This window comes from Orcinus orca, chromosome 1, assembly GCF_937001465.1.
Source record: "Orcinus orca chromosome 1, mOrcOrc1.1, whole genome shotgun sequence".
In the NCBI taxonomy this organism is placed as follows: domain Eukaryota; kingdom Metazoa; phylum Chordata; class Mammalia; order Artiodactyla; family Delphinidae; genus Orcinus; species Orcinus orca.
Window position 1 is genome coordinate 192,582,670 of NC_064559.1, and position 23,108 is coordinate 192,605,777.

A 23,108-nucleotide genomic window follows, 5' to 3' on the forward strand; every position below is an offset into this window, starting at 1 on the left:
AAAGGGAGGAGACACAGATCTAAACAAATAATTGGCACATAGACGTGAGGGCTTTTAAAAAGATGTCCACAATTGGGGAGACCTTTTACTGAGGTGTCCAGAGGTGCTATGAAGTTTAGAGAGTGGTACCGTGAGCAACAATTAGAGCCAGAGAAGGTTCCACATAAGGAGAATGAGAAGGAGGGTTCTAGGGGTGGGGATGGAGGGGGAAGGGCAGAGGAAACCATGTGCACATGGCATGGGGGAGTATAGTTTAGTGTAGCTGGAGCACAGGGTATCGGAGGGAAGTGTAGTGGCTGTTTCTCATTGTTGGGATGGAGCCTAGCGATCACCCTGGGGTTCTCTTAGGTGTGTATGTCTGTGTGTATTGGCTGCAGGAAGAAGCCCACGTAAATAAAATTCAGCGACGGAACTTCGTCATGAGATTCCACGGGGAGAGGGGAGATTTTTAGGAAACAATCTCAGCTACTAGCTGGACATGCTCTGGATCCCTAACCTTCCAAGTCAGTGCTGAGCTATTCAGATTACAACCTGAGCTCCAGGGTCCCACCCTCTCCATGAGCACCTCGTGTTGGTGGTTGGTGGTTCCTGAGAGACAGAGGGTCCAGTTGTATTGGTTTGCTTCTGACCGATGTAACGCCCCATCAGGCAGAGTTTTGAGCCCAGCCACCGTGGTACGAGTTGGTTTCCATACTCGGGCCCAGCATACATCAGGTCATCCCATCCTTGGTTCAAGCAGAATTGGTTTTAATCATAATCCACTACAACCTTATGCAGAGAGAACTCCTCAGGACACCTTCCTCAGGGGTACTATGCGTGGGGCAGGTACTCAGCTTTCCAGAGCTCACCTCCTGGATGGTATTTAATCTGCATAGACTGCATTGTCTATTCTCCGAGCCCTTTTCAGTTGTGACATTACAGTCTGTAGCTGCCATTTCATGACTTTTTCTCTTCCTTAATTTATCTTGATTTTGATCCAATTTCTCCTACGAGAGCTTTGTGGATTTCTCCCTGAGACAGAGAGAGTGGAGACTTTAGTGATCACAAGTCCAACTTACTTCACCGATGGGGAGAGTGAGGCCCAGAAAAGGCAACAGACTTGCTCAAAGCCGCACAGCAAGTTAACTGCAGGGCTAGGCCTAGAACAAGTCCCTTGACTCAAGTCAGATTTTTTGGTTGGTGCATAAAGGTACTTCTGTGCTATTGAGGTGTTCAGGAACCCACCTGCTGTGTACGAGGCAGTGGGCTGGATCCTGGGAAGAGGCAGCCATATAATCCCTGTCCTCTAGGAAGCTTATAGCCAGGGTGTCGGAGCACAGATAGAAAAAGATAGCTGTCCAATTAAAAATGGCCCTGGAGGAAGCCAGGCAAATTAGGAGGTTAGGCAAATTTTACTATGCCCAAGGGAGAGGTCTGTAAACCTCTGAACACCTGCCTGACCCTCCGTGATGTTCTGAGAAAGGTGATCATCAAGATTTTTTATGTTTCAGGCTTCTGAGAACCAGACAGGCGACAGTAGGCCTCCTGGACCCAGCCATAGGCCAGCAAAGAGCAGTGAGGAGCCTGAGGGAATGGAAAGGGGTAAGACTGGGGACCTGGGTGCAAGTGACCTGTCCCTTAAGCCATCTCTTTTTGCAAATCCCTACTAGCAGCCCAGAGCAACTAGGGAGAGGGACGGGGTCTCTGAAACACAAATCACCAGTGATTACAAGGCCACTGGGCGTAAAGGCTGTCTTTCCTCTCTCCAAGGGGATAAGATTTATAAAGGATAAGTAGTGTGTTTTTATCTAGCTGGCCCAAGGTGCCGCCCATGCAATGGCTAGAGGATGCTGTCAGAGGCAGGGAGTGGCAATTGACTGGTTTCCAGAAAGGCAAACTAAAACCCAGCTCCAAGGTAAGCTCCGGAGCCTGGACCCTGGCAAATTAGTCTTTTGGCCTGGTTGCCATGGAGACAGACAGGCAGCAGCTGCGCGGGAAGAGGGACCAGCAGCTTCACCAACATCTAGGATTGAGACAGCCATGGTGGGGGAGGGGCTCGGCACCGCCCTCTCTCCCCCAGATACAGAGGTTCCTGTCTGCCCCCCAACATCCAGACTCGCAGGATCTGGTGAGTTGCCAGGGTCACAAAAGGAGACATGGCAGCGCTGGCTCCCGAAGCCCCAGTTTTCTGCTTCCAGGCCAGTGCCCTCCCGCTGCCCCACAGTTGCCTCCTGCTCAGCTTTTGGAGCAAACAGACCTTCCAGCGCTGAGCTCCTGGGCCCCGGGAGGGTCCCCAAGCTCCCTCTTTGGAGGGGATAAGTCATTGGAGGTGAATCCCAGAGTGTTCGCCACCAGAGGCCAGTTTGGCCCCGTGCTCTGTTGCTGTCTCTCTGGAAAACCTGGCAGGGGCTGTGACCAGCCATTGTCTGGGAAAGGAGCTTGAAGCTGAGCCCAGAGGGAACTCGGTAAATGATGGGGTTTATTGTTCCCTCATTTGACACTACACTGATATCATTAATTTGTGGCTTCAAGCCCTGTCCTCCCTAACCAGGAGGAAAGAGTCCTGGCTCTCCCCTCCTATGGGTTATTTCTGGAAATTGAAGGTAGGAGAGAGGGGGCCTGGGATCCAGATCGCCCAAGTCCACTTTCCCTGCAGAGCGGCTAGGAGGTCGTGTCTCAGCGTCTCGGTTTCCTCAGAGGAGAAACGAGGCTGGTGTCCTGGTGTCATCTGGGGCTTTGCACTCCTGGGCATTGCACGTGAGCAGGGTGGTCACCTGAGAATAGAGCCCTAGTGAGGAGGGACAGCAGAGAGCTGGGGAAATGCAGAGGCTACTGCCTACCAGGAGGGCTTTTGATATTGCCGTTTTAATTATGGAGGTAGTTCATGGGTGGGCATAATTAAAGAAAATGTCAATGCCAAGGTATATAAAGTACACTGAGAAAATGGCCCATCACCTTAAGTCCCAATCCCTCATCCCTGCTGGAAACTACTGATAATTTTGTTGTGTATCTTTTCAGATCTTTCTCTATGCTTATACTTTTGCCCCTGTTATTATTATTTTTTAAATCACACGAATGCTATGAGAACACATTTTATAAAAGATGCAAACACCACAGATAAATGTAGAGTCAAAAGGAAAAGTGTTCTTTTAGTGTATTCCCTTCGCCAGAGGCAGTTACTGTTAACAATTTAATGTCCTTCATATATTTATGTCCAAACACAGAGTTTCAGCTTTCCTTTCTTCAGCATAAATGCAGTCATAACATCCATATTGTTCTCCAAGTTGCTTTCCCTGCCACAATAATATGTTACTCTGCAGATTTTTTTTGATGTTGGTTTACCTACCCCATTCTCCATAACTGCTGCTTCATATTCTGCATTATGGATGTTCTGTACTTATTGAAGTGGTCTCCTTCGATAGATGCTTGCATTGTTTATGATCTTTTGTTATTAATAATAACACTTTGCAAGCCTGTGCATCTATTTATGCAGGGTTTATTTCTAGAAGTAGAATTGTTGGGTTACTATGTCTGTATATCTTTCATTTTTCTAAATACGGTGGGGATTTATTCTTAAATTTTGTTTTTTAAAGATTATCTAAGACATAGATGCCCATTGCAAAAAAGTGGGTAAGTATACAAAGCTATATAGGGGGGAACAAAGTCACTCACAGTCCCTCCACCCAGCAGTTATGGCTGTCTACTTTTCGGCAATTATTGTCTATGCCTGCTATTGTTACAGTGATCAGAGCATATTGCATAGATAATTTTCCACCTGGTTTTTTTTAAAACGTAATGCTATAAGCATTCTCCTACGTCACTAAAATATTTTTGTAAACACCCTTTCTGTGATTTTATGACAGTATTATATGTACATACCATAATTTTCTTTTCTCTGTTGTTGGACTTTTTAAAAAAAATAAATCTATTTATTTTTGGCTGCGTTGGGTCTTGGTTGCTACTCACGGGCTTTCTCTAGTTGCGGTGAGGGGGGACTACTCGTTGCAGCGCGTGGGCTTCTCATTGTGGTGGCTTCTCTTGTTGAGGAGCACAGGCTCTAGGCACGCAGGCTCAGTAGTTGTGGCACACAGGCTCAGTAGTTGTGGTGCTCGGGCTTAGTTGCTCCGCAGCATGTGGGATCTTCGCGGACAGGGACTGAACCCGTGTCCCCTGCATTGGCAGGTGGATTCTTAACCACTGTGCCACCAGGGAAGTCCCCCGTTGTTGGACTTTTAAGTTGCCTACATTTTTCTCACTATGATCACACCTCAGTGAATATCTTTTTGTATAAATATTTGTGTAAAATCTAATAATTTTCTTAAGCTACATTCCCGAAAGGAGAATTACTGGGTCTAGAGGTAGGAATTTTAGTGAATCTATTTTTTTAAGTTGAATTTTGAATTGCTAATACGTACACATGGTAAAAGTTCCAAAGGTACTAAAGATTACACAATGAAAAAAATGTCTTTCTCCTAATTGGTCCCTCGGCTGTGGTTTTCCTTCTTAATGGCAACACTATTACCTGTTTGTGTATCTTTCTTCTGGAAAAAAAAAATGTATATATATATATTCCTCTTTCCATATAAAACTTGTAGCACATCATATACATACTTTTTTCTCTTTTCACTTAATATTTCTTGATGATTGTTCCATATGTAAAATAGAGAACTGCCCTATTTTCTAGAAATACTACATAGAATTTCCTTAAATGGAAATGGTTAATCAATTGGTACATTGGTACATTTTTAGGTTGTTTCCCATCTGTTGCTATTCAAGCAGTGCAGTAATGAATGTCCTTCCGTGTATACCATGTTCTCCATGTGTTAGTGCATCCATCTGTAGAATAGATTCCTTTAAGCAGAACTGCTGGGTCCTAGGGAATATGCATTTTACATATTGATAGTTATTGCTATCTCTGCAGAGGGTGACCATTTCCTCATTAAAGGGTGTGGACAGTTTTTTAAGCTCTTGATTCAAATGGCCAAACTGCTTTCCAGAAAAGTGTTACCTATTTACACTCTCACCAGCAATACAGTGTCCTGTTCACTCCTCCCACTGAGTAAAAATAGTATGGTGATGTTTGCAGTGTTATTTTTTCAAAAGGATTACCAAAAGTAAGCAAATAGTTACTTTTTAATACTTTTTTAAATAAAATAAATTAAAAAACAGGATCTGGGAGAAATTCCTAATCCCAGTTTTGCCACTGTGTGCGTGAAATTACTCATCCTCTCTGAACCTGTAATGTCTTAGAGTTTTCATGAGGAGGAAATGAGATAATACACCTAGTACAGTGCTTGGCACATAGCAAGGGCTCAAAAGGTGGTAGCTAAGAAGAAACTTTTGTTAAGGAAAATTAACAAAAAATTCCAGCCCTCCAAGTAACCCCAACTGTGAGGGGAAGGGAGCCTTCCAGGCTCTTTAAGTGGCCTGGGCGGTGCCAGCTTTGTTCTTTCCCTCAAATTATCCCACTGATCTTTCCTGCCTTGGGGAGGAAAAAGGAAATCTGGCCACACCAGCTCCTGGGGAGAAACACCCCACGCCAGGACTGGCTCTTAAGAGGGGCTGGGGTCCGGGACCTCACCCAGCTTCACCGGATGCCTCTCGGAGGAGCCCAAGCAGAGTTTAGTCGTCGCCCTCCCTGGAGGTCCCTTTCGCGGAGCTGACACCCTGATCGGAGGCTGGGGAGAGAGAAGTGCCGGCCCAGCCTTCCATTGCTCCCTCAAAGCGAACGGCAGACGGCCGCTGCCCGTGCTTCGGTGGGCGCGGCTGGGAGGTCCCGGTGAAATCTCCTCTGTGCCGTTCTCTGCGGCTCTCGCCCCCTTCCAGCCCCTCGGCCGCCGGCTGCAGGCCCCGCCAGAGGCAGCCCACCCTCTCCGAGGTGCTGCAAGTGGCAGGGAGGTGTCGCCAGGGCTTGGTGCTGGATGCTGCGGTCCGGCTTGGCGAGCCTCTGCCCGGATTCAGGGCGGCCACTGTGGGCTCCACAAGCCCGGCGAGGCTTGGCCGCCCCCTCCTCCCAGAGGAGCTGCTGCCCTGAAAAAACAGGCTGCTGGAGACGCCATTTCTGGTCCCACCCTGTGTCGGCCGAGGAAGAGCCAATCACCATCCTTGTGTGCAGCTCTGAAAACTGCAGGTAGAAACTGCCTCGGGTGGGAGAAAAGATCTGCAGGGCGAAGCCATTTTCTGGGAGGATTTGCAATCATTTCTACTCACAGTATAATCACCATGCTGGAGAATTTTAGCCATGCCGTCCCCGCCCACCCCCTTACACTGGGGTCTTTCCTGGATTTTCCAGGGAGAGCTAACAGGGGCAATACGGCGTGGTGCAAAATTGTGCCTCGGGTACCAGCTGAGGAGGGGTCTAGCCTTGACCCTGAACTTAGCCTGTTCCGTGACTGTGAGAAAGCAGTACAGCCCCAGGCCTAATTCGTCTCATTTAAAAAAATGTAGGGAAGGAATAATATAAGACAATGTCAAGGATTGGTGGGGTTGTGGGGAAATGGATTCTCTCGATTTGTCCTTATCTAGTAAAACCGAAAATATTCATACCCTGTGCCCTGACAATTCTCCTTCTTGGTTTCTACCCTGGAGAAATACTTGTACATGTATTCAAGAAGGCTGTCCATTGCACGACCATATCTAATAACAAACCCTTGAAAACAGCTCACTGGCCATGAATAGGGAAAGTATAAATAAAATAAGGCCCGTATTCATAATGAGTCACTATATTGCTGTTAGAAGGAATAGATTAGATCTATATATGCAGAGACGTGCATAGAGTTCAAAATCTATTAAGTAAAAACAGTTGTAGAATAATGTATACAACATAATACGGTTTTTGCAACATATCAAACAGAACTGTGGGTTTTCTGTATCTTCAAACATATGTAATAAGAGAAAATTTTTTTTTTAATGAAAGGACTGAAAAGTGACTTTCTCTAGGGAGAGGGGCAGAGAGTTGGGATAGTGAGTGGAGGTGAACAGGAACCTCAGCTTTCTTTGTAAATTCTAATTTTTTTCTTTAAAAAAATGACAGTGCATTCCTATATTAAGGAATTTTAATTTTTATGTATTTATTTATTTATGGCTGTGTTGGGTCCTCGTTTCTGTGCGAGGGCTTCCTCTAGTTGTGGCAAGTGGGGGCCACTCCTCATCGCGGTGCGCGGGCCTCTCACTATCGCGGCCTCTCTTGTTGTGGAGCACAGGCTCCAGACGCGCAGGCTCAATAATTGTGGCTCACGGGCCCAGTTGCTCCGCGGCACGTGGGATCCTCCCAGACCAGGGCTCGAACCTGTGTCCCCTGCACTGGCAGGCAGACTCTCAACCACTGCGCCACCAGGGAAGCCCTATATTAAGGAATTTTGAACTGCATATTCATAAAGAAGACACTGGAAACAAATGTCAAAATGTAAACAATGGTTTATTCCAGGTGATGGGAAATATGTGTTATTTTCTTCTTTGTACTTTTTGGGGTTTGTTTTAGTTTTTAAAAATGCAGGGATAGGGCTTCCCTGGTGGCACAGTGGTTAAGAATCCGCCTCCCGATGCAGGGGACACGGCTTCGAGCCCTGGTCCGGGAAGATCCCACATGCTGCGGAGCAACGAAGCCCATGCGCCACAACTACTGAGCCTGTGCTCTAGAGCCTGCGAGCCACAACTACTGAAGCCTGCGCGCCTAGAGCCGGTGCTCCGCAACGAGAGAAGCCACCGCAGTGAGAAGCCAGAGCACGTCAAGGAAGAGTAGCCCCCACTCCCGACAACTAGAGAAAGCCAGCGCGTAGCAGCAATGACCCAATGCAGCCAAAAATAAGTAAATAAAATAAATTTTTAAAAAAGAGAGATCTAATGCTATTTTATAAGGAAAAAGAATGCAGAGATATTTGTACACCAGTGTTCATAACATCATTATTCACAATAGCCAAAAGGTGGAAACAACCCAAATGTCCATCTAAGGACTAATGGATAAACAAAATGTTGTGATAGAATATTAGCCTTAAAAAGGAGGTAAACTCCGACATGTGCTACAACATGGATGAACTTTGAGGGCATTATGCTAAGTGAAATCATCCAGCCACCAAAAAACAAATACCATATGATTTTGCTTATATGAGGTACTGAGTAGTCAAAATCATAGAGACAGAAAGTAGAAAGATGGTTGCCAGGGGTTGGAGGGAGAGGAGAGGGGGAGTTATTGTTTACTAGGGATAGAGTTTCAGATCTACAGGAGTTATGGGAATGGATGGTGGCGATGGCTGCACGACAATGTACGTGTATTTATTTATTTATTTATTTTTGTCTGTGCCGCGTGGCTTGAGGGATCTTAGTTCCCAGGCCAGGGATCGAACCCATGCTCCCTGCATTGGGAGCATGGGGTCTTAACCACTGGACCACCAGGGAAGTCCCTATGTGTTCTTCAACAGAATTAAAAAAAAAAAATTTGTAAAAAAAAATTCAGTAGAAGACATAGCTATTTAACAAAATCCTATCAGCCATTCCATCAATCTAGTAGAATACATCATCAAATTTAAGATGTTGTCAACTGCAGAATGCACCATTATTTCATGTAATACCAAGAAAGAAAAACTGGTACCAGTTAAACTCTGATATCAACCGATTAAAAGACATCCCATTCCAAAGATGGTAATTTTTAAAGTGCATCTTAGATTCAGTAGAATATAGTAAGCAGTTTATACACTAAATGATCACCTTTTAAAATCCACCTGCAAAGTTCAGATTGGTTTTTAACTGTAGCACACCTGTCCTTTGTTTTTTGAACAGACTGTGTTTGCAAACCATCTCAGAAAAATAAATGGTGACTTGTCTACCTAAAAAAAAAAAAAAAGGCAGGGAAGGGGTTCAGGAGTGACTGTGTGACCCATCAAATCCCTCAGCTCAAGAGCCTGCGATCCTGTGATTCTAGTCATCATCCTTAAAGTCCTCGCCCTACCCTGAAGGGCTTTCAAGGGCCCTGGTGCTCCAGCCTCCACCCACTCCGCAGTCTTGGGTGCAGTCTCACCAGTTGAAGCCGGAGGGCTCCAGCCAGGGCAGGCCACTTGCAGTTCACAACTGTGCTAGGCTCACTCTGTCTTCTGGGCACTTATTTGTGCTCTTTCCTCTTCCTGGCACCACGTTCCCTTCCTCTCAGCCTGCAGACTTCCTTCAGGTCTCCCTAGTTCAGCTGTCCCTATCCCTAGCAGGCCTTCCCTGCTGTCCCTCCCCTGCCTAGGTTAGCCGCTGCTCCCTGTACCCTCTCAGTACTCTGAGCTGATTGCCATTTACTGTGAGCTCTTGGGACCAGGGACTTGCCTTCCTCATTACTGTACTCCCAGGACCTAGCGCAGGGCTGCCATCTCAGAGTTCCTTAGTGACTATCTGGTAAATGAATGTCCAATTAGGATCAAAAGCAGCAAACTCTTCTCAGGCTGTTTCCTGGTATTCATTCTAGAGACTCTGAAGCTCTGGGGGTTCCACTTGCATAAGGTAAAGGGCAGAACCAGGATTTGAACCCAGACTATGGCCCCAGAGCCCACACTCTTAACCACTATGCTTTAAGCCCCTAATGCCTCAATTTGTTCATGAACAAAATGTGTACAGAGAGCCTACTATGTGTCAGGCACTGTTCTATAGTAATAACGAAAACGGACACAGCCCCGATTCTCACGGATCTTACATTCAAGTTGGTGGTGGAGGAGAGACAGAAATAAATACGTGTATAATTTGCCTATTTGTGATAAGAGGGAGGGAATATACAGGACAATGGGAGGAACAGGTTGGAGGGTGGGGGAAGATCAGGAGTTCAGTTCTGGACACACTTAGTTTGAAACACCTAAGAGACAACCAAGTGAAGATACAGAGTAGGAGTTGGATAAATGTCTAGAGCCCAGGGTGTAAGCCTAGGCTAGATAATACAAATTTGGAAATCAGCAGCATAGATGGTATTTAAAACCATAGGACTGGGACTTCCCTGGTGGTCCAGCGGCTAAGACTCTGCATTGCCAATGCAGGGGGCCCAGGTTCAATCCCTGGTCGGGGAACTAGATTCCACATGCCACAACTTATTATCCCATGTGCTGCAACTAAGGCCCGCCACAGCCAGATAAGTAAATAAATAAACAATTAAAAAAATAAATAAATGAAAATAAAACCATAGGACTGGCTGAGATTGCTAGGGATGTGATTGTGTATAGAGAAGAGGTCCAAGTACTCGGTCCTACCATACTTAGAGGTGAAAGAAATGAAGAGAATTAGCAAAGGACACTAACAGGGAGCAGCCAGGGAGGTAAGAGGAAAACTAAAAGAGTGTAGTACCCTGCAAGCCAGGGAATAAAGTGACTCAAGATCAACAGTGGCAAGGATGACGGAGACGTGGAGTCGGCCATTGGGTGTGTAATGTAGATGTCATTGGTGATCTCGGCAAGCAGTGTCTGTAGACAGAGGTGGAGCACGCACCTGCATGAGGAGGGTTTAAAGAGAAAAGGCAGAGAGGAGTCGGAGACAGCAACGAAGACGGCCCTTTTGGAGCTTGTCGTTATAAAGGCTGAGCAGGGAAATGGGGGACTCTGGAAGGAATTATCGGTAGGTTTAAGGCGGAATGAATAGCAGCCTAGAAATACGCTGATGCAGGGAAGACGGATGCAGGAGAGGGATGTGAGACAAGTATGGGTCCTAGGTCCTCCTCTTCATACTTCTACCCCTCCTCTTTCTCCAGCTTTGTTTCCCTGGGCTTTCTCCTGCTTTCTTCTCCTTGCCCCACTCTCTCTTCTTGTCATGAGCCACCACAGTCGACTTTATCTCTGCGAGCATGCAGTGCAGCAATTCACTCTTTCTGGAAAGTTAGCCAGGTTTTATCTTGACCTTTCTTCCTACAAAGCAGTACTCCATCAGGCCACTAAAACAGGATCTTTTCTGTCCCACATGAGGATGACCACCAGAGGCCCCAGGAGCCTCTCCTTCTGCCTGTTGTCATATACCACCGGTACGGTTTGCCTTTTCTTTGGTGTGTATCTTGTGAACCCAGCTGAACTGTAAGGACCTTAAGGACAGGGACTCCACATGATGCTTCTTTGGGTCCCTCATGATACCTAATTGGGTGTTGTGCAGAGTATTCATTTACTCAACATTTATTGAGTACCTGCCGTGTGCTGGGATCTGTGCTAGGTGATCCAGATCAACAGTCCCTATCCTCAAAGAGCTTGTGGTCCAGACAGGAGGCAGACGTGTAATCAAATAATAGCAAATAAAATGTTGAGTGCTGTACTAGGGAAATGTAGGGTGCAGTGGAGGCTTAGAGAAGGAAGAGGTTAACTACATGGGGGATGGACAGGGAAGACTTCAGGGGGTCTTCCCTGGGGGTGGCAATGAGAAAGCACTTGAAAGATGGCCAGGAGTTTCCTGATCAACTGGAGGAGAGAGGGTATCAGGCAGAGGGAGAGTGCAAAGTCACGGAGGTGTAGAACAGCACGGCATGTTTGGAAAAGGACAGGTCTTTTGATATGATGGTACAGTGGGGAGGGGCACTGCAGGAACAGTGGTGGGAAAGGATCCTGGAGAGACAGAAAAGAATTGGATTGTGGAGGGCTGTGTGTGCCAGGCTAAGGAACTTGGCCTTAATCCCATAAAAGGGAAGGATGGGATCAGACTTTTAGAGAGAACCCCGTGGTGACTGTGGAGTAGAGGTTGACTTACTTTTGGCAGTCATGGTATTAGAAACAGTTTACTTATATTTAATTAGATGCCGATATTTAAAAATCAGGCGGTTTCACAAGAAATCCTAAATTCCAGCTTCTCTAGGCACACATTGTTCTATGATAGCCATCAGCCAAAGCTAGGTGGGGACCTTCTGTTACGGATTGAACTGTGCCCCCCCGAAGATGTTGAAGTCCTACCTGTAACCTTGAAAGTGACCTTATTTGTAAATTGGGTCTGTGCAGATAGATGATCAAGTGAAGATGAGGTCACCAGGACAGGCCTTAATCCAGTATAACTGGTGTCCTTATATAAAGGGGAAATTTGGACACAGACAGATGCACGTAGAGGGAGACAATGTGAGGACGTGGGGAGAATGCCATCTATAAGTCAAGGAACAGCTGGGACTACTAGAAGCTAGAGGAGAGCACAGTGCATTCTCCCTCCCAGCCCTCAGGAGGAACCTGCTGTCATCTTGATTTTGGACTTCTGGCCCCCAGAACCGTGAGATGATAAATTTCTGTTGTTTAAGCCACCCAGTTTTTGGCACTTTGTTAAGGCAGCCCCAGGAAAGCAATGCTCTCGCTTAGATGGGGCCCGCACTCTCCAGTGATTTGAGTTGGTAAATGCCTATGCTGGGAATGGATTCGAGGAAGGGGACGGACTGAAGACCATTTAGTAGGTGGTCTGTGGAGATCCAGTAAAGTGGTGGGGAAGGGGGAGCGGTCGGTGAGAGCTCCGCAGCGCTAGTGCTTACTGATGGATGTAGGGCTAAGCAATAATCCCAGAAGGTCTGTAAACCAGCTCTGAGTTCCAGAGCCGCATCATCTGCTTTTCTTTCCCTCGTGTATTTTCTCTTCCACAGCATCCCACCCTTCTCCACCTGACGCCTCAGCCACCTCCACCTTCCGGGCTTGAATTCTACTCAGTGTATAACTTTCACCCTGCCTCAGAATGGGTGTGATTTCAGCAGCCTTCGTTTCAACTTCCTGTGACAGCTGTAACCTCAGTTCTCACTGAATTACTAAGACTGCTGATAAATGCCAACTGCTTGGAAGTTTTTATAAGTAACTAGGAATGTGTTTTGTGCCAGGCCATGGGAAAATGGGCTATGGAATGGCCCAGAAATTTAATGAGTTAAAAGTAACGAGTCAGGAATTCCTTGACAGTCCAGTGGTTAGGACTCGGGGCTTCCACTGTGGGAGGCCCAGATTCCATCCCTGGTCAGAGAACTAAGATCCCGCAGTAGCTGCGCAGAGCGGCCAAAAAAAAAAAGTAACTCCCTGCTGTTTTTAGGCCTATATGTGTCCGTTTAAGAAAAAGACTAGATCTAAGATGAAAATCACCCTCCCAGCCCCATGTGGGAAGAACGGTTCATTTCCCTGTTCAAAGTCCCAACAGCCTAGCAGAGGGTGAGTGCTTCTACCTCACCATCCCCATGCCATCGCCAGCTTTCGTGTCATATTTTGATTATTTGGAAAAGGTTGATTGGAAGGAACAATAGAAAGCGACCTGCCCACCCCCCGCCAAGCTTCCCCACTAAAAGAAATGTCACTGGCTAAGGAAACAGGATGCTACCTGCGAGGCGGTATTCTGAATAGGATCCTGGAACACAGAAAGGACCCCAATGGAAAAATGGTGAATCCAGTTAAAGCTGGCCATTTGGTTAATAGTGTTGTACCAGTGTTAATGTTTTAGTTTGGATAAATGGACCATGATTATGTAAGATGTTAACATAGCGGGGAGCTGGCTGAAGGGTCTATGGGAACTCTGTGTACTACCTTTGCAACTCTCTGGAAATCTAAAATGATTTCAAAATTAAAAGTTTAAAAACAAGTTAAATATATATATTTAAATGTCTCTGTGATAATACTGGTCCAGAATATACCCTTAGTTATGCTGTCTGACCCTCAGCCCTAAGTGTTGTTTAATGGCCAAAAAGACATCAGCCAGATGATTTGGCATTTGCCGACAGTCTATTCATGGCACTGTAAGGATACCAAGGCAAAACCATATAGAACCCTGCCCTGAAGGAGTTTACTCTCTAGTGAGGGGGACAAACATATGTGTAAATAGCTACAATACCTGGAGAGAGTGTGGGGATCAGAGAGATTGATCAAGACCTTGAAGGTGGAGAGAATTTCAATAGAGACAAAGGCCAAGGACTCAAGGCTGGGGGTTGGTGTCAGCAAAACGTATAGGTGTGTGACTTTCCAGGGAGATGGGAAGAGTCCAATAAAGCTGAAACTCGGAGGGGTGGGGGGAAGTGGGGAAAGAGGTCTTAGAGACGTAGAAGGACCTAAGCTCAGTGAGGAGGACAAAACTCCTTTCTATTTTTAATATATAATTGTTTTATCATTAATAAAAGGAATATATGTTGGAAAATCCAGACTATTTTGCCCCCAGAACAAATATTTTGGTGCCTTTCCTTCATTATATTTTGTTCCTTGTCGTTGAGCTCATACTATACACACAGTTGGGTAGCCTTTGTTCATTTGTTTCATTTAGCTTAATATCACGAGCCTTTCCCCATCTCATTTAAAAAGAATCTTAAAGCACAAAGGGAGGTCACTTTCCTCTTAATGCAAGAATCCTTCTTCACCATCTTGGTGGCTGGCTGACAGATCTTTGTCTGGACACCTCTCCTAGCCAGGATCTCATTCATTCTTTGAGACATCCATTCTATTGTTAGCTAAGTCCAGTGACCACAGAGTTCTTCCATGCATCTTAATTGTGCTTCCCTCCAACTATCCCTTTTTGAAGATGACAGATCTTCAAATACATCAAGAATCAAAGAATTTCAGGGTTTAACTGATCTTGAGGTAGGTTGCAGTTGCCTCAAATGCCATGCCAAGGACCCTTGGACTATAGTCCAAGGGAGTCATCACTTTTTTTTTTAGGTTTCAGGAATTTTTATTTTTCTCATGTAATGTGCCCCAAAGTTTAATTCATCAAATGTTTTCAAGCAGAAAAGTCGTGATCAGAGCTTTGCTTGATGATAGCTGTCACTTATTGAAGGTTTATTAGGCATGAGACATAATGCTAGATACTTTACACATATTATTTTATGTAGTCCTGACAACAACCCTATGAAGTAGGGGAATTCTCCCCATTTCACAGATGAAGAAACGCAGGCCCCCAAAGAGGAAGTCACGTGCCCAAGCTCACACAGTAGTAACTGAACAGTACCTACAGCATCATTTAAAGCACAGATTCAAATTCCTGCTTGTGTAACCTTGGACAAATGTCTAAAGTTCTCTGGGCTTTCCTCCCCCCATTCGTAAAATAATAGGGTTAGGCTGATAAAACAGTTTACAGTGAGAGCTCAAAACACAGACTTGGAACCTGACTGCAAAATGTCTGTGCTTCTCTGTGTGTGGACTAGTTGGTTAAGTGACAATCTCTTTGCAGGCCTGCTGCTAACATTTGCCAGACCCAAGTCAGGAGTATAAAAGGGAAGCCCATATACCTTACGTCTAAGCATTTAAGAGTTATAAATCGAGCTAACAAACCATTTTCTAAAAATATATGCTTTATCCTTGTACTTTGACAAGTATACCTCCAAAGTAACTTAGAAAGCCAGGTTTTGAGTTGAGAATTCTTGGGTTCCTGGGAGTTCCAGGTCAGACTGTGGCCGAGCTAGATCCCTTCTCTTCCTATTTCTGGCTCCTGTGTGCACTCCCTACCCCCCAGCCCCCATGTGCAGGATTTATCCACACCCCTTACGAGCAGCCAGCCTACAGGGGTGTACTCATTGGCAGGGAAGTTTTGCCCTTGGGAGGATAGACCCAGGGAAGGGGCTGGTGCAGTTGCTGAAAGTGGACTCTGGCCATTTGGACAGGGAATTCTGGAGTCCCGGTTCCCAGAGTATGGTCTAGAAGGGTGCCCAGGCTCGGGGTGGGCATGGCTCCTTGGCCCCAGGGGACTCCTCGCCTATGAAAATGGGCACAGCTGGAGGAGGGTCAGAGTGAAGCCCTTTAAAGTGCAGGGCCTAGGACAAGGACCCTGTTGACAAGTCTAGGAAGATACTGTCTCTTTGTGCCTTAGTTTCCTTTAGAGTGACCAACTCATCAGGGTTTGCCTCGGGCTTTCACGGTTGTAGCACTGAAAGTCCTGAATCCCAGGAAAAACCCTTAGTCCCAGGCAAACCGGGACAGTTGGCCACCCTCACTTCCTCATCTTTATAATTGGGTTAATAAATCTCATAAGATTGTTCTGGGGATTAACATGAGTTAACAAACATGGAGTGTTTAGACCAGTGCTTGCCATGTGGTAAGCAGTCTATAAGTATGTTGGCTATTATCATTTTTTTCAAATTTCTTTATTGTAGTAAAATATATATAACATAAAATGTACCATCATAACCATTTTAAAGTATACAGTTCAGTGATATTAAGTACATTCATAATGTACATAATATACAACCAACACCACCATCTATCTCCATAACTCCTTTCATCTTATAAAACTGAAACTCTATCCCCACTAAACAATAGCTCCCTATTCCCCCTCCCCCCACCAGCCAGCCCCTGGCAACCACACTTCTACTTTCTAGCTCTAAGATTTTGCCTACTCTAAGTATTTCATAAAAGTGGAATTAGGGACTTCCCTGGCACACCAGTGGTTAAGCCTCCGCACTTCCACTGCAGGGGTCACGGGTTCGATCCCTGGTCGGGGAACTAAGATCTCACCGCCACAAAATGTGGCCAAAAAAAAAAAAAAAAGAATAAAAAGAAAGTGGAATCAAACAATATTTATCTTTTTTTGACTGTCTTATTTCACTTAGCATAATATCCTCAAGGATCATCCGTGTTGTAGCATATGTTAAAATTTCCTTCCTTTTAAGGCTGAATTCATGTTCCATTGTATGTCTACACCACATTTTGTTTATCTATTCATCTGTCAATGGATATTTGAATTGCTTCCATGTTTTAGCTACTGTGAATAATGCTGCTATGAACATGGATGTACGAATATCTCTTCAAGACCCTGCTTTCAATTATTTGGTGTGTATACCCAGAACTGTACTTGCTGGATCATATGACAGTTCTATTTTCAATATTATGATGAACCTCCATACTGTTTTCCACAGTGACTGTACCATCTTACATTCTCACCAACAGTGCACAGGTTTCCAATTTCTCCACATCCTCATCAACACTTATTATTTTCTGTTTTTTTGATAGTAGCCATCCTAATGGGTATGAGGTGATGTCTCATTGTGGTTTTGACTTGCATTTACCTCATGATTAGTGATGTTGCTTATTTGCCATTTGTACAGGTTTTTTGGAGGAATGTCTATTCAAGTACTTTGCCCATTTTCTTTCTTTTTTAAAAAAACTTTTCATTGAGGTATAATTGACATATGACATTATGTTAATTTCAGGTATACAACATCATGATTCGATATTTGTAGCAGCAAAATTGTTACCATAATAACATCTAATTAACATCTGTCACCATACATGTTACAAAAATTTTTCTTCTTGTGATGAGGACTTTTTAAGATATACTTTCTTAGCAACTTTCAAATATGCAACGCAGTATTATTAACTATAGGCACCATGTTGTACATTACATCCCCATGACTTATTTATTTTATAACCGGAAGTTTATACCTTTTGACCTCCTTCACCCATTTCACCCTCCACTCTGGCAATCACCAAGCTTTTCTCTGTATCTGTGAGCTTGTTTTTTGGTTTTGTTTTGTTTTGTTTTAGATTCTACAGATAAGTGAGATCATACAGAATTTGTCTGACTCATTTCACTTAGCATAATGCCCTTAAGGGCCATCCCTTGGCCCATTTCAAATCAGGTTGTTTTGTTTTGAGTTACAGGATATTAATCCCTTGTAAGATATATAATTTGCAAATATTTTCTCACTTTCTGTGGGTTGCCTTTTTACTCTGTTGATATTGTCTTTTGATGCACAAAATTTTTAATTTTCCTGAAGTCCAGTTTTTCTTTTGTTGCCTGGTGTCACACTAAGAAATCATTGCCAAATCCAACATCATGAAGCTTTTGCCCTATGTTTTCTTCTAAGAGTTTTATAGTTTTAGGTCTTATAATTAGATCTTTGATTCATTTTGAGTTAATTTTTGTATATGGTGTGAGGTAAGAGTCCAACTTCATTTCTTTGCATGTGGCTATCCAGTTGTCCCAGCACTACTTATTGAAAAGACTATCCTTTCCCCCATTGAATGGGTCTTAGCACCCTTGTCAAAAATCATTCAACCGTATATGCAAGAGTTTATTTCTAGGCTCTTTATTCTATTCCATTAGTCTGTATATCTGCCTTTATGCCAGTACCACACTGTTTTGACTCCTGTAACTTTGTAGCAAGTTTCTAAATCAAGAAGTGTGAGTCCTCCAGCTTTGTTCTTGTAGCTACTATCATTTTAAAGGTTCCATTCTATTAGAAAATGCTAAGTTTCTATAAGTGGAAGCTTGAGTGAGAAAGAGGGAAGAGTTGAGTTTGACTGAGGTTTTAGATCTGGAGGGCAAGAGTCTAGCAAAGCCTCTAGCAGAATGGGGAAGTGAGGTATGGTTGGTGGGAAGATGTTAGTTCAATGTGGGTCTTATAGAATTTGAGGACCTTATGGGGCATCCATGAGGAGATGTCCTTTAGGCAGCTGGAAATGTTTTTTAAAGTTCAGGGGAGAGATGGAAGCTCAAGAAGGCAAATAGGGAGTCATCCCCATAAAAGGAATTGTTGGAGGAAGGCATGGAGGTAGATAAGAGGGATGAAGGTTAGAACATAGAGTGAGAAGATGGCAGGGGCAGTGACATCTAGGCCCCGTTCCACCTACACATTTAATGTGTGTGCATTTTACCATATTTTGTTGACTCACATATGCCATTTATTTTTAAGATAGCATTATTTTATATGCCACTAAGAAAATATGCTGTCAGCAATTATGACCTGGTACTTATGGACTATGAGCACACTGATTTCAAAGATACACAAATGTGGGGGAAAATACATCTTAGAATGGATTAAATAAAATATATGCCAGCCACTGTGTCAGGCATCATGGAGAGGGGAGTGGGATACAGCTATGAAGAAGACCCTGCCTTCAATAATCTTCCAATCTCATGGTGACACCTGCAGATACTTCTACCACAAGACTGATTGAGACAGTGATACAGTGCAGGCACCAGAGCTGTTCTGAGATCAGCTGCTGCTTTTCAAGTATTGAGAGGAGTTATTAATATAGACAGAACTGACAGCCATGTCTTTCCTGGGATTTCTAGTCCTCCCCCTCCTTTTCCCTAATGCCTGAAATTTCTAGGAACAAAGCCTTTCCATCCTTTTTTTTTTTTTTGCGGTACGCGGGCCTCTCACTGTTGTAGCCTCTCTCGTTGCGGAGCACAGCCTCCGGACGCGCAGGCTCAGCGGCCATGGCTCACGGGCCCAGCCGCCCCGCGGCATGTGGGATCTTCCCGGACCGGGGCACGAACCCGTGTCCCCTGCATCGGCAGGCGGACTCTCAACCACTGCGCCACCAGGGAAGCCCCATCCATTTTTTAATGAACTGAGATAATGAATTAAAACACCATTGTTTTGTGGTGGGTGTTGAATTGGTACAACTCCTATAAAAGGCAATTTGGAACTATCCAAATTACAAATGTGTTTGCCCTTTGACCTAGCAATACCACACTTTCAGATATACTTACCCACATGGAGAATGCCATATATACTAGCTTGTTTATTACAGCATTGTTTGAAATAGCAAATAGTTGGGAATAACCTAAGAGCCATGGATGGGGCACTGGTTAACTAGATTATGGAACATTCATACATTGGATCCCAGATCCAGGAAATGCTTGATGTATGAACAGGGAAAAGATCACTGATATGTACTGTTAACTGAAAGAATGCTAAGTGCAGAACAGTTACAGCAGACTACCATTTTATTACGAAGTGGGGAATAAGTATACATAGCTAAAATTTGCTTATGTACGCATGGAGAAACCCTAGGATACATAGGAGACTGATAACAAGGGTTAAGGTTGGGGAGGTGTAAGTAGAGAATCTGGCAGATGGGGATAGAGAAGGGAGGAGGACTTCCTATACTTTATTTCTAAACTATGTGACTGTGTTGATCTATTCAAAATGTTGCATTAATTGAATTTTTAAAAATACCCCATAGGAAGAGTTAAGCCAGTGACAATGATTCCCACCGAAAGGAGAAAGTCTACTAGTCATCATTCATTCAGTTATTCAGTAACCTATAGTAATCAAGAAACTTCTCTAGCAATAATGGTTAACAAGTCTCAGCACTGAGATGTGCCAGGCATTGTGCTAAGCACTTTCACATACATTATCTCATTTAATCCTCACCACCTCTATCTGGTGGAGGTGTCCAGCACCAGAAGAGGAAGCTGAGGATGAGAGAAGTAGTTCTTGCCTAAAGTCAACTGCAAACATCCAGGCCCCACCATCTGGGGCCAGGCTCAGTTCTGGGCAGGCACTAAGGATACCGAGACAAGGACACAACCCCTGCCCTCGTGGACTTAGTTGTCTAGTGAGGGAGACAGACAAGTAAAATAGCCGATTCACAGACAGGTTTTGAACAGGAAAAGGAGTGTTAGAGCACGATGCCTAAGGATTAGGGGACAAAGGAAACAGTGAGGCTGGGGACAAGGAGAAAACCTCTCCCACGACACCCTTTTGCCGAGGACAGGCCCTGTAAGCAGCAGTGGAACCTGGAGGCGCCTCTGTGGCAGACAACCCTGCAGCCTCAGAACCAACAATGAACAAAGGCTGCCGGTGCTCTGTAAGAACAGAGCAGATCTGACAACAGCCCAGCTTGTTTGATCAGTGTAGACATCCCTTCTGCACTTTGAAGCCTGAAGCGCTCTCCTTTAGCTGTCTACACAGATCAAATAAGCTGGATGGCTGCCATATCTCTACTTCACTTTGTGTTAAGCCATAGTCGCAGCCAGCTCCACAGCAATTCGACCAAACCATCTGAGCAGAGGCAAAAATAATTCTCATGGGCAAAGACAGACAAGTCCAAGATGTGAACATTAACTCCTTGCTGCCACTTCAGGAGGGAGTGGATTTTGAAGTTAGTTTTAGGAAGCTTCCGAGAAGGGGGCTTCTGCCCCTCTCCAAAGTGAAATGGCAAAGCTGTTTCCTCTCCTTACAGTCTGAAGTCCTTCCTATTCCAAGGCTCATACATGAACACTCATAAGAGTTGACAATTGGGACTTCCCTGGTGGTCCAGTGGTTAAGACTCCGAGCTTCCACTGCAGGGGGCATGGGTTTGATCCCTGGTGGGGGAACTGAGATCCTGCCTGCAATGCGATGTGGCCAAAAAAAAAAAAAAAAAGAGTTGACAATAGATAGCTGTGGTCTAGTTCTTAGAAAAGCAGCCCCATCCTAAAGAATAGGATCATCCCACCGGACACATTTTTATTCACAGGATCATTCTGGGGGAAACCTTACTCCAGCCCCCTCAAGTCATCAAGCAGCAGTGGGGATCTCAGGAAATCCTTGTCATAGGGGCTGGCAGGGCCAGGCTTCTATCAACAAACCCAGGAGCCAAGTGGCATCGTTAAAAAAAGATTAAAAATCTACATGAGTTCTAACATCTTCATTCCTAGCTGTGGTTTCCATGGAAATAGACATCTGCTCCAGGGAGAAAGAAAAGGTGGGGGGAAGCGGTATAAGTGCTTTAAAATAATCAGTGTTTTGAAAGATTTATTTTTTTTTCTGTCATAACATTAATAGTCAGAAATGTGAGATTTTTGTGGCAATTTCTTGTATTAAAAAAAAGTGTATCAAATGGGTGGGACCTTCCTCTGCAAACCTACAGATCAAGTACAAAGACTTCAAGATAAAGGCTGGTTCAGGGGATAGCAGACCTCTTGGCCTTGGGTTTCTTGCTTGTGTGTGTTGCCTGCCAATCTGTCACTTTTCAGTGAGCTCTTATCCCCACTCCTCTTCCTAACGATTTCTGAGATTTTGCTCAGAAAATCTGAAAGATGGAAACACCTGGCTGTTTGGTGGCTAAGTTTGGTCTGAGAGGGAGAAGGCTCTCAGGGTTCAGAATCTGAATTATTCCTGGTCCTGCTCACATGCTAAGGGAAAACCACTTAGACTGGGGGCGGGGGAGAGGCCGACCCCACACAAGGACGATTGTTGGAGAAATGCTGCAACAAGCATATTTCAGGCATCAGTGCATTGCTAATTGTTTGCTTTGTGTGGTGTGTCTGCTGCCTGTATGATCCAGTTTTCCTTGTCTCAGGCACTCTGAATTGTATTTAACTCCAGCATATCCCTAGTGACTAGCTGGACATGGGGAGTCTTTAAATTAGGACTCCTGTTTCAGCAAACTGGGTCGTGTTTGTTTCTTGGTTTGGGGAGGCGGAGCAATAAAATGAAGGTGTCCTTTTGCCTAGTCAGGACCTCAAAGCATGTGCTTTGGTGGAATGACCACTACCGAGGACAGAGCCTTGGTCGGGGGAATGGGAGAAGGGGCTTGGGAACCATGTTCATTTTATTTATTTTTCCTCTGGCTTTTCTGTGGTAAGAATGAGGCTAGTCGTTCTAAGATAGCCAGGGTCAGACCAATTTCCTTTGTGTATCTGCTGTGCTTCTGATCTATCCAGGGCAGGGGGAACCGTGACCTTGTGGCTTCTTTTGTTTTGATTCTTTAAAAGGGACCCCACCGATCAGGGAGCACGTGCTTCAAGAACAAAAGCAACACTTAACTGCAGTCTGTGTAGTAGTCTAGAACTGCTATTGCGCTTCCTTCCCTATCATCCGGCAAAAGGCTTGGCAGAACAGATGGGAGCCTGCATTTAAGCCGAGTGACTTTGTTAGACCAAAGGAGATCAAATTCCAGAGCCTCTTGCTTTCCCCCCACAGGTCTCTGGTCACCAGCTCAGGGACCCTAATATGGTAGCGAGAACTCACACAGTGAGTTAAGGGCCACGCCCGTGCCCTGTTAGGGCTGAGTGGGTTAGAAATTATGATGATGTCACAATACAGGTGACAGATGGGGGCGTCGAGTGGCATTGTCCTGTCACAAGGGCTTGGGCGTCTTAGGTGGCGTTACAGGGTGGGGCACCGAAGGGGCAATGCGCTGTCCGAGTGCTGCCCTTGGGGCGACGTGGGGCAAGTGGCTCAACAGACACGGAGTCCAGGCGGCCACCGTCTGAGAGGTAGAAAGGGACCCTGCCCCGCCCTTTTCCTAAGGATGGGAGAACTGGTTCAGACCCAGGCAGGGTCACCGCATCACCCTCTTCCGCGGCCAGACGACCGTCCAAGCCCCCAGCTCACACCTGGAGACACCGCCAAGAAGCCCTCACCCCTCGCATTGTCCTTCTGTCCCGCCAGCCTGAACTACACTTCCCGAGGTGCTCCGGGGTCCCCAGGGGCGGGGCTCACTTGGGCTGTCGGGGGTGGGGAGGGGCCGGCACGTGCCGCCTCTCTC

At 45.2% G+C, this 23,108-nt stretch overlaps 1 non-coding gene across 1 annotated transcript; it reads left to right on the plus strand.

Moving 5' to 3' along the window:
* Nucleotides 1-9,937: 9,937 nt before the first annotated feature.
* TRNAG-GCC (transfer RNA glycine (anticodon GCC)) lies at nt 9,938-10,010 on the plus strand. Its single transcript has one exon. It is a non-coding gene; the product is annotated as a tRNA-Gly (tRNA).
* Nucleotides 10,011-23,108: the final 13,098 nt, after the last annotated feature.